Source organism: Dendropsophus ebraccatus, chromosome 14, assembly GCF_027789765.1.
Source record: "Dendropsophus ebraccatus isolate aDenEbr1 chromosome 14, aDenEbr1.pat, whole genome shotgun sequence".
In the NCBI taxonomy this organism is placed as follows: domain Eukaryota; kingdom Metazoa; phylum Chordata; class Amphibia; order Anura; family Hylidae; genus Dendropsophus; species Dendropsophus ebraccatus.
This window is the reverse complement of record NC_091467.1, coordinates 39,358,362-39,368,911: the sequence shown is the minus strand read 5'-3', so window position 1 is coordinate 39,368,911 and position 10,550 is coordinate 39,358,362. Positions and strand designations below refer to the sequence as shown.

The 10,550-nt window shown below is 47.1% G+C and overlaps 1 protein-coding gene across 2 annotated transcripts in view; it reads left to right on the top strand.

Annotated features, from left to right (window-relative positions):
• The first annotated feature begins 10,112 nt into the window (after window positions 1-10,112).
• Window positions 10,113-10,550, top strand: part of USP36 (ubiquitin specific peptidase 36) — a 224,882-nt gene continuing 224,444 nt past the window's right edge. Inside the window, exon 1 of one of the 2 annotated variants that reach the window (XM_069951540.1) lies at window positions 10,113-10,233. The gene's annotated coding sequence lies outside the window, so the exon portion shown is untranslated. The remainder of the gene's footprint in view (window positions 10,234-10,550) is intronic. The other variant, XM_069951541.1, reaches the window with a different exon arrangement.

Below are 10,550 nucleotides of genomic sequence, written 5' to 3'. Positions count from 1 at the left end.
TGGCCGGCTTCATTTACGGAGATCGCTCCTCCGGGATAACATCCCGGAGGAGCGATCTCCCCACTAGACACCAGGGATGACGCTGCGTCCGGTAATCGGATGCAGCTGTCATGTTTGACAGCTGCATCTGATTACTGTATTAGCGGGCACGGCGATCGGACCGTGCCCGCTAATACCTACGGTCCCGGGCTACACGCGGCACCCGGGACCGGCGCGGTTCAGAGCGGGGCCGCCGGGCGGCCCCGCTCTGAACTCCCTTACCGGCATCAGGGCGTAAATTTATGCCCGATGTCGTTAAGGGGTTAAAGGGACACACTCACCTTCAAAACACTTTCTAAACTTTACTCAAGTTAAGCTATCAGTCAATAGAATAAACAAAGTTCTGAATCTGCAATTTTTATCTTTCTACATACTTGCATTCCTTTGCTATAAGCCCACAAACAAAGGAGTCAAAAGCCACTATTACACGGGGTGAGTGAGAGGAGCTGTCAGCTCGAGACAGCAGCAAGCGGGTGAGAGCTGGGGGGGGTGCGCGGAGAGGTGTGAGGGGGCTGCCCGGGTGATCGCTGATCAGGCAGCCCATAGCATATAGCAGCGATCTGCCGCTGCTCCCATTACATGGGGCGATGGCAGCAGATTACTGCTATATGAGTCGTTTGTCTTTCAACATGTTGTGTTCTATTACACAGGACTTTATCGTCCGTAACGGCCGATAATCATTCCGTGTAATAGGGCCTTAAGTTGTCGTCTCCACTATACTCTTGAGCTAAGTAGCCCTCTCTATACATTAACATGCCCAGTTTGCAGGCTTAGGCCATGTTCACATGGCATATGACACCGGCCGTTCTGTGACCTGGCCGGGTCACAGAACAGCTGGTATCAGTGAAGATCATCCCGGCCGGAGCCACACTCTCCATTGTGAGACCTGTCAGCAATGTGCGGCTGCACAAAACTGACATGTCAGGTTTTTGTACGGCCGCTAGCGATCCCGGCTAGAGTGATTACTATGTGTATACACTCCAGCCGGGATTCCCTGTAACTGCAGTGCATGTAAGTTGTCTATTTATCATGGTCGTTGTTGCAGATCGGCAGCAACGGCCGTGATTAATACACAACTTACATTGTGTGAACATGGCCTTACAGCGGCGAAATAGGAAAGAGTAGAAAGATAGAAATTACAGATTTGAAATCAGCATTCTTTATCCTTTTTACAAATTATTTTAGTTTAGGGGATGAGGCAATACAGCCCCTCACGATGAGCAAGGCACTTAGTAAGACTTATACTCCGGGGTTTCCATAAAGGTCACCCAAGGCAGCCACAAAATAGTTGTAGGTTTCACCCTGTTGTGCAGTTCTGCACGCATTTCCTTCATCCTATGCAAATAAAGTACCTCTGCAAACCAATTAGAAACTGAAGGGAAGGCATCTGTTTTCCATCTACGAGGTATAACTGAACGGGCTGCTAGGAGTAGGAACTTAATAAGGCTTTTCCTCAGTTTTGAGAGTGGGCCAGATAACATAGAAAGTAGCAGGGAGGAGGGATCGTTAGGTACTGCTACTCCCGGGATTTTACATGTTACATGGACCACAGCTAACCAAAAACCTTGTAAGTGAGTACAACTCCACCAAATATGGGTCATGGAGCCTCATGCCAGCCCACATCTCCAGCAGGTATCAGGGACGTTAGAATAAAGTGTGTGGAGTAGAGCAGGAACCCTATACCATTTAGACATTATTTTATAGTTTGTTTCCTGAGCTCTGCTGGAGACGGAGGACTTGTGACAAAGCAAAAATGCCTTATCCCAGTCCTCTTCTGTAAAAGTGCGGTTGAGTTCCCTCTCCCATCCCAACTAGAAGGGTACTCTGTGTGATCTCTTCGGGGAGTTTAACAGCATATAAAGTAAAAATTTACTTACCGAAATTTCTTAGCACAAAGACATAAGGGTTAACTTAGTTTCCTCATCCTGCCAGGCAGAAGGAACAACATGATTAATTAAATTAAACATAATTAACTAATTGACTGCACCTCATAAAAGAGACCCAGAGTGTACAAGCCGTGTACGTTTGCAGCAATAACACACAATTTATTAGGGCGGGATGTTGTGCTGCCTATGGACTTATAAAAAGAATAAATTTTGACTTTTTTTATATCATCCTACGGCAGCACAAGGAGAAAAGGGAAAGCAAAGCAGTAAACTCAAAGGGGGGGGGGGTATTTAACTTGAAGATGCCATTTGCAGCACTTTTCTGCCAAAGGACACTCTGCTATTGGAGATGACATCCAAGTGATAATGCTTCACAAAGGTAGATGAAGAAGCCCATGTTGCAGCATGACAGATTTGATCCAATGAGACCTGGGGCAGTTCGGCCCAGGATGCTGAAGTAGATTGTGTAAAGTGCCCCTTAATGCCCACTGGCAGAGGAAGACCTTGTTTGGTGTAACACTACGCGATGGCATCTTTGGTCCAACAGGACAAGGAGGCCTTGGATGCAGCTTTTTCTTTATTGGGCCCTTGAAACTGAAGAAACAAGGAATCTAAAGAACAGAAGCTGCTTGAACGATTAATGTAGGTAAGTACCGCTTGCTTTGACATCTAGGAGTTGGAGCTTTTCCTGCTCTGCTCCTTTTGGGTTTTCAAACAGGGAAGGAAGGAAGATTTACTGGTTCACATTAGCTGATGAAGAGATCTTGGAAGAAACCCTGGTCTGGTTCTTAGCAGCAGACCCTCCTGGTTGACAACAAGGGAAGGTTCCTTATAAAAGAGCGCCTGGATCTCGCCAACCCTTTCAGCTGAGACAATGGTTACAAGAAATAAAGTCTTTAATTAAAGGAATTTCAGGGATGCTTCCTGCAATAGTTCAAAGGGACTGGTGGATATGGCACCCGAGCTAGATCCCAAGACGCTATCGGACTCTTTACTGGAGGTCTGAGGTTCTTGACAGCTTTGAAGAATCTACAGGTAAGCGTCTGGTTCGAGAATTTACCCTCGAAGAGGAAATTGACTGCAGAGAAATGCACCTTGAGATTGTTGAACTTTAATTAATCCTCTCGCATAACCTTTCTGCAGGAATTTAAGCACGTCTGTAAGTAACAGCTTGGCAAACACACCATGACTTGAAAACTTTAAGGATTTTGTCATAGACCTTGATCATAGCTGGTTTTCTGGATGATTCCCGCAGATCGATAACATCTTCGGCAAAGCCTCTTTGACTTAAGGCAAGACGGTCAAACTCCAAGCTGTGAGATGTAGGTGTTATAGAGCCGGATGGAATAGGCCTCTCTGTGAAAGAAGGTCCGGGCGGAGAGGGATCTCTGCATAGGTCCCCCTCGATAGCTCTAATACGAGCGGAAACCAAGCCCTCCTGGGCCAAAAGGGGATTACCGAAATGGCTCTGACATCCTCCTCCTGAATGTTCTTGAGCACCCTGGGTATATGAGGCAAAGGATGAAAGACATAAATCAGCTGATTGCTCCAGTCGCAGGACAGGCCATCTAAAACATCAGGGGCATCTGCCCGATAGATGGAACAGAACTTGACAACTTTCCTGTTGTCTCGTCGCCATGACATCTACATCTGGCATCCCACACCTTCAGGTGACCCAGTCGAAAGGATTCTGTATGAAGGCTCCATTCCACCTGTTGTACTTGGTGTCGGCTGTGACATTGAGGTCTCCCTTGATGTGAATGACCTTAAGATCCATTAAGTGTTCTTCCGCCCAAGACATGAGTTGGTGACATTATTCCGTCAGAGGGACTGATCTGGTCCCCTCCTGCTTGTTTAAGTAGAACACAGTTGTCAGATAGTTGGATTGGATCAGGACTAGTGATGAGCGAGTACTAAACTGCTCGGGTGCTCATTACTTGAGACGAATATCTCCCGATACTCGAGTAATCGTTTCGAGTAACGAACCCCATTGAAGTCAATGGGACACTCAAGCATTTTTGCAGGGGACCCAAGTTCGGTAGAGGGAAGGTCGTGTGAAAACCTGTCAACCTCAGAAATTGATGGAAACACAACGGAAATGGACAGTAAACAGCAGGGGCAGCATGTTTGCATGCCTTTGAGGCTGCCTAATGGCACATTATGCCTAATTCTGTGCAACAGCCTGGTTAAAACAGAGGTAGGCATATGGACCACCCAAAAACTCAGCCTGATACAGCATGGCAGTGAGAACACAGGAAACCATTAAAACAGAGGTAGCATATCATGAAACAGCCAAAAATTTAGCCTGACACAGCATGGCGGTGAGGACAGAGTGAACAAGGTAGAAGCGGTAGCCAGTCAGCCTTCCAAAAATTATACCAGACCTAGCATGGCAGTGAGCACACAGAGAACCATTGAAAGTGAGTGAGGAAGCAAGTGAGCCTCCCAGAAATTAGGCCAGACACTGCATGGCATTGAGCACACAGAGAACCATTAAGAGTGAGTGAGGAAGCAAGTGAGCCCACCCAATAATTGGAGTGAGTCCAGGGGCTGGGATATTTAGTGGACATGAACCCGGGTGCTGACAGCTAACTGGCTAGGCCAGCTGGTCAGGCCCCGGCCACGGCCAAACCAAAAGAAATAATATAAAACAGCTGGCGGGGGCGCGATCGGCGGGCCCCCGGCAACCAGTCCCGCTCCTCCGCAGACGTAGTGAGACGTCAGAGCATGGCAATGAGGACACAGAGAACCATTAGAAGTGAGTGAGGAAGCAATTGAGCCTCCCAATAATTAGGCCAGACCCTGCATGGCGGAAGAAGACTTGGCAGTTGGCTGAGAATTGAAGGAAGAGGAGGAGGAGAGGAGATACCAAGAATCTTCATGTTGAGCTGCTTTCCCCATGGTGGGTTGAATTCAGGAGAAATCCAGGCTTTGTTCATTTTTATAAACGTCAACCTGTCAGCGCTGTCAGTTGACAGGTGGGTGCGCTTATCGGTGATGATGGCACCAGCTGCACTGAAGACCCGCTCTAACAACACACTAACGGCAGGGCAAGCCAGCACCTCCAAGGCGTAAAGTGCCAGTTCGGGCCACGTATCCAGCTTTGAAACGCAGTAGTTGTAGGAAGCAGAGTGATGGGTAAGGACGTTGGTATGGTCATCAAGGTACTCTCACAACATCTTCCTGAAGGCTTCCCCCCTACTCTGTCTAGACTGGGGACGGTTGACATAGTCTTGCTGGGGTGCCATGAAACTATCAAAGGCCTTGGAGAGTGTTCCCCAGCCCCTTGACAAGCTGCGTGCTCTACTGCTCCTCGGCCCACAGAACTACGTCCTCTGGCGCTAGTGGTGTCAGATGGGAAATACATTTTCAGCTTTTGCACCAGGGCCTGGTCAATCCTGCCTTCGAAAAGGCTACAACATTCAAGGAAGGTAGACGGTACCGGTGAAAGGCCTGGTCAATCCTGCCTTCAAAAAGGCTACAACAACATCCAAGGAAGGATAGAAACTACTGTTGAAAGGCTCGGTCAATCCTGTCTTCAAAAAGGCTACTACAACATCCAAGGAAGGATAGAAGCTACTGGTGAAAGGCCTGGTCAATCCCGCCTTCCAAACGGCTACAACATTGAAAAAAGGTAGAAGGTACTGGTGAAAGGATGGCAGAGGACACCTCTAAGATAAGATGTCATCCACAGATAATATGGTTCAAAATGGAAAAGACAAGGAAGGTAAATTGAATTTGACTATGAATTTGACTCTAGCAGTTGGGGTTACATTCCCTGCATCATGTGACTCCCCACTTCTCCCCCCACCATTGTTTTGAGTTTGAATTTGACTTTGAATTTGACTGTAGCAGTTGGGGTTAGTTTAACTGGTTGACTTGTGGAAATGCACACAGATGCGGTGCACCTTGGCAGGGCTGGCTCCAGGTTTTTGTGGGCCCTTGGGCGACAGAGCCTCAGTGGGCCCCTTTGAGGAACAAATCATGGAGATACAGGCGAGGAAAGATTTGCGGCTGCTGCATATCTTTCTCCTCCTGTATCTCCTGATCTCTGCGGGTGTCACATTACAGAAGCTATATACTGGAGAAAACTAGAAGCCCCAGCATGTCCATGTTGTATATATCACAGACAGGAGTTGTATACAGGAGAACTAGAAGATCCAGCATGTCCATGTTAAATACACATAGCATTAGCTGTATACAGGAGAACTAGAAGCTTTAGTTCTCCTGTATACAGCTCCTGCAGTGATATATACAATACATGGACATGCTGAGACCTATAGTTCTCCTATATACAGCTCCTGTCTGTGATATATATAACACATAGACATACTAAGATCTATAGTTCTCCTATATACAGCTCTTGCAGTGATAGATAGAAATATCTATCGATCTATCAATCAATCAATCACTGCAGGAGCTGTATATAGGAGAACTAGAAGCACCAGCATGTCTATGTGTTATATATATATCACTGCAGGAGCTGTATACAGAGCTGTATATAGAGCCTCTAGTTCTCCTATATACAGCTCATGCAGTGATATAAATAACACAGGGACATGCTGGTGCTTCTATTTCTTCTATATACAACTCCTGCAGTGATGTATATAACACATGGTCATGCTGAGCCCTCTAGTCTAGACCTCTGTGCAAAGCTTTAACACTCTCTTCTCTGTCAGGAATAGTCTCATTGCTGACGAGTCAATCCAGAAACCGACAAGTCTTCGAGGAAACCAGATACGACTTCTGAAGATTCAGGATGAAACCGTGGAATTCCAACATCCGTATGGTCATCTGGATGTATTGAAGCAGCTTTTCTCATGATGACGCCTTGATGAACCAGTCGTGGAGGTAGGGGACTATAAAGACTCCCTGGAGTCTGAAGGCTGCTGATAATACTACAATCATCTTGGTGAATACCCTTGGGGAGGTGTAAAGGCCGAAGGGAAGGCATGTGAACTGCAGATATAGTATTTTCTTCCCCTGAGAAATTGCCACTTTCAGAAACCTGCGGTGAGAATGCAGGATTGGTATATGCAAGTACGCGTCCTTTAGGTCCAGCGTGGCACCGAAGTCGTCTTGCTGAAGAAAAGTTGTCACAGATTTAATGTTCTCCATTTTGAAGTGAATTTGTTGAGGAAAGATGAATTTGTTGAGGAAAAACAGATCTTTGACCAGTCTCCAGGACCCCTCTTTTTTGGGCACCGTGGTGGTGGCAAACCATGCAGCAGCAAAATGGGAAAGCCTGCCTCCTACCGGAGGGTTAGAAAGCCTGGCAATCATGCCTTTTGGTCTTTATTGTCGGAAAATTGCTTCTTTCTGAAGGAAAAGGTATTGGACTCTCCCTTAACCTTAAAATTACCCTGGTTTCTCTGTGGCCAGGTTCTCCAGCTTGCTGGCGACCTATGGGTCTGTCTACGAAAGGGCCTAAACCTCTTTGGTTTAGAAGATTGCGGAAAAGCTGAACCCTTAATTTTGCTTATAGAGTCCCAAATTTTATCCAGCTGGGGTCCAAACACACTCTCTGTCTGGAAGGGTAGGGAGCAAAAGTAATTTTTGGAAGAGAGATCACCTGCCCATTTTTAATCCATACCGCTCTTCTTGCTGTAGCTGACATCGCCATTGTTTTGGAACTCAGCTTGAGAGTATCTAAAGGAAATTACGCCAGGAAATCAGAGGCCTTTTTGATCTCAGGAATATCTTTCAAGAGGTCTTCCCTTGGCACCCTAGAGGAGATATCCCTGGCCAGCTGGCTAATCCATACTCTTAAAGCAACAGGGACTGTAGCCATAGCCGCTTTAGTTCTTCCATGGGGATGGCAGATTTTTTAGATAGGCGGGTTACCGCCAAGTCCACCACACTTAGGGAGAAATTTATCAAAGGGTGTAAATATATATCTGGTGTAAACTGCCCAGAGCAACCAATCACAGATCCTCTTATATTCTGCCAGAGCTGAAAGCTGAGCTGTGATTTGTTGCTGTGGGCATTTTACACCAGGTGTATATTTTCACCCTTTCATAAACAGGGCCGGCCTTTGGAGTGTGCGACCTGTGCAATTGCACAAGGCGCATCACTCCTGGCCATCTGGAGGGCGCTCTGGCAGACAGAGAGCTGCACATATAACTTAGACAAAGGAATCTCTAAGTTACATGTGCTTTGTGTCTTCCGGAGCGCCCCCCAGCTGGCCGCCTCCCCTCCTCCCAGGCTGGGTGCTTTGGGGCGCTCCTGCAGAAACACAGCACATCTAGCTTAGAGATTTCTATTTCTAAGCTTGATGTGCAGCCAGTAGGAAGGCGCTCCCCAGGCCAGTGACTCGGCAAATGAATGTTCCGGGTATATGCCGGTAAGCTCCGCCCCCTGTCGACAAGCCCCCAGTATAATGGAGGTCACCCAGCTTTCCAGCATCTTGTATATTAGTCAGTACAATGGAGGTCACCCAGATAGATAGATAGATAGATAGATAGATAGATAGATAGATAGATAGGTAGATACATAGAAGATAGATAGATAGATAGATAGATAGATAGATAGATATTGTAACCTGCTTATGTTCCCTATGGGTAACATAATCATTTAGGGGCCCACACAGACTCGCTCACCCCTCCCCTAGGCTGAACCCCTAGCTAAGCCCCTGTGTACAATTGTCTGCAGGAGCGCTAATCAGGAAGGTCACGGCCAGCCGCGGAGACACCTGTCCCCCTGTGTGCTGGTAAGCACCTTTATCGGGAGTCGGGTGGTTTAGGGTGTTTAGGGGTTAGGGGTAGTGCTCGTTGTAGTAGGATTTACAGTAGTCTATCATATCTAAATCCTTCAACCTCAGCCTGGTTTGATTGTGGGGGTTGTCTGGAGGGGTGGGAGGCTGTGGGATTTAGTCTATGTCACTATTAGGAGGCATCAAGGGGGGGGGGGGGCACCGAAAGAAAGTTTCGCACAGGGCGCCATCTACCCTAAGGCCGGCCCTGTTCATAAATCTCCCCCTTAGGGTCTAATTTGTAGACCGCTTATAACCTGGGACTGGCTTCAGGCTTTTTCTCTGGTTTGGACCAGTCCATCTCCATGAGTTCTTTAAGGAGATCATGAGAAGGCAAAACTTGGTGTGGAGTGACTGAAAAATAAAAAAGGCATAGGCGTTTTTCATGCCATGGAGAGGCCATAGTACAGTGTAGGACTGCCCCGTGTATGAGGCCACCGTAATGTGGTGAGGTAGTTTACACCATTTTCAAATGGTAACCAGGAGCCTCATTATTTTTGTGGAAGGTTTTTTTGGCAGTTGTGGGGGGCTGCTTTTAACTATTTTCATGTCTGTAGTGGGTCTGTATCTTGCCGTTGCGGTGAGCTGTTGCATTTTTTTTTTTTTTGGGGGTGTTTTCTTTTTTATGCAACCCACTAGAAGAGGGTTCCACTTCCAAGGTTCACTTGACAGATTTTATTAAAGTGCTAGCTGCTTCTTTCTTAAAAAGAAAAATTTTTTCTGGAGCACCAGTATCTGATTCGTCTGAGGATGACACCACCTCTCCTTCAGATAAGACGACATGCTCAGCTTCAGATGAAGAGGCATGAACTTTCTCCCCTTTATGCTTTTGTACAGATTTGCGTGCAGAGGCTTCATTAAAGACATCAGAAATTTTGGATCTGAATCATCCAAAGAGGTCCTGACCTTCAGACTGGAAACTGCAGCCCTCTTTAGGCAGAGCACAGTCATCACAAATATTAGCTGAAGTCTCATCAGGTAAGGGCTGGTTGCATCTGGCACAAAGCCTGTGTTTAGATGTGCATCTTCGTTTCCCTGAGCCATTAGGAGAAGCCATCTGCAAGTATATAAATAAGGGAGAACAGATGCAGCAACAGTAACAACAAGGGCAACATACATAAGCTGTACAATGCAGCAGACTGTATCTTGTTACCCAATACAGAGCATTCCTGGCAGAGTGCTGGGTAGGTCTGACCGCTAGCATGCCAGGAGATATACTGCAAAAAACCCGGGAATGCTCTGACGCAGGTGCAGACCGGAATACCGACTGTGCCTGCGCGGTACCTGATGACAACTTCTGCCCAATGACACACTCCGCCAGGACGTGCAGGTCCTGGGAATCGGTGCTCCTAACTTCCGTCCCAACCAACATAGCGGCCGCGCATGCAGAAGAGCGCTTGATTCCTGAAGTAGACAGGTCGCACGGGAGCTGCCTTGCATAAAAAACTCCCACCAGCGGACAGCCCAACGGAAGTCATACGGAAGCCATAGATAGAGCCAATGAGCCAATGACCTTCCCGGTCACCAGGCCGTGGCCAGGACAACTCAACTAATCAGGTAATCTGACAGGAGATCGGGGAAATAACAGGCCGTACAGAAACACTGCCAGCACTGCCACTGCTTTAGATGATAGGACGAGGGACGAGCTTGATTCCTCCTGCCTACAGAAGAAACAAAACACAGCTTGTGTGGTCTCTGGGTCTCTTTTTTAGATGCAGTCAATTAGTTAATTATGTTTAATTGATTAATCATGTTGTTCCTTCTGCCTGGCAGGATGAGGAAAATACCATTGTGTCTTTGTGCTGCCGTAGGACGATAAGAGATACCGTGTGCCTCGGGGGGATTGCACACATAGCTCCTCAAAGGGAAAGAGA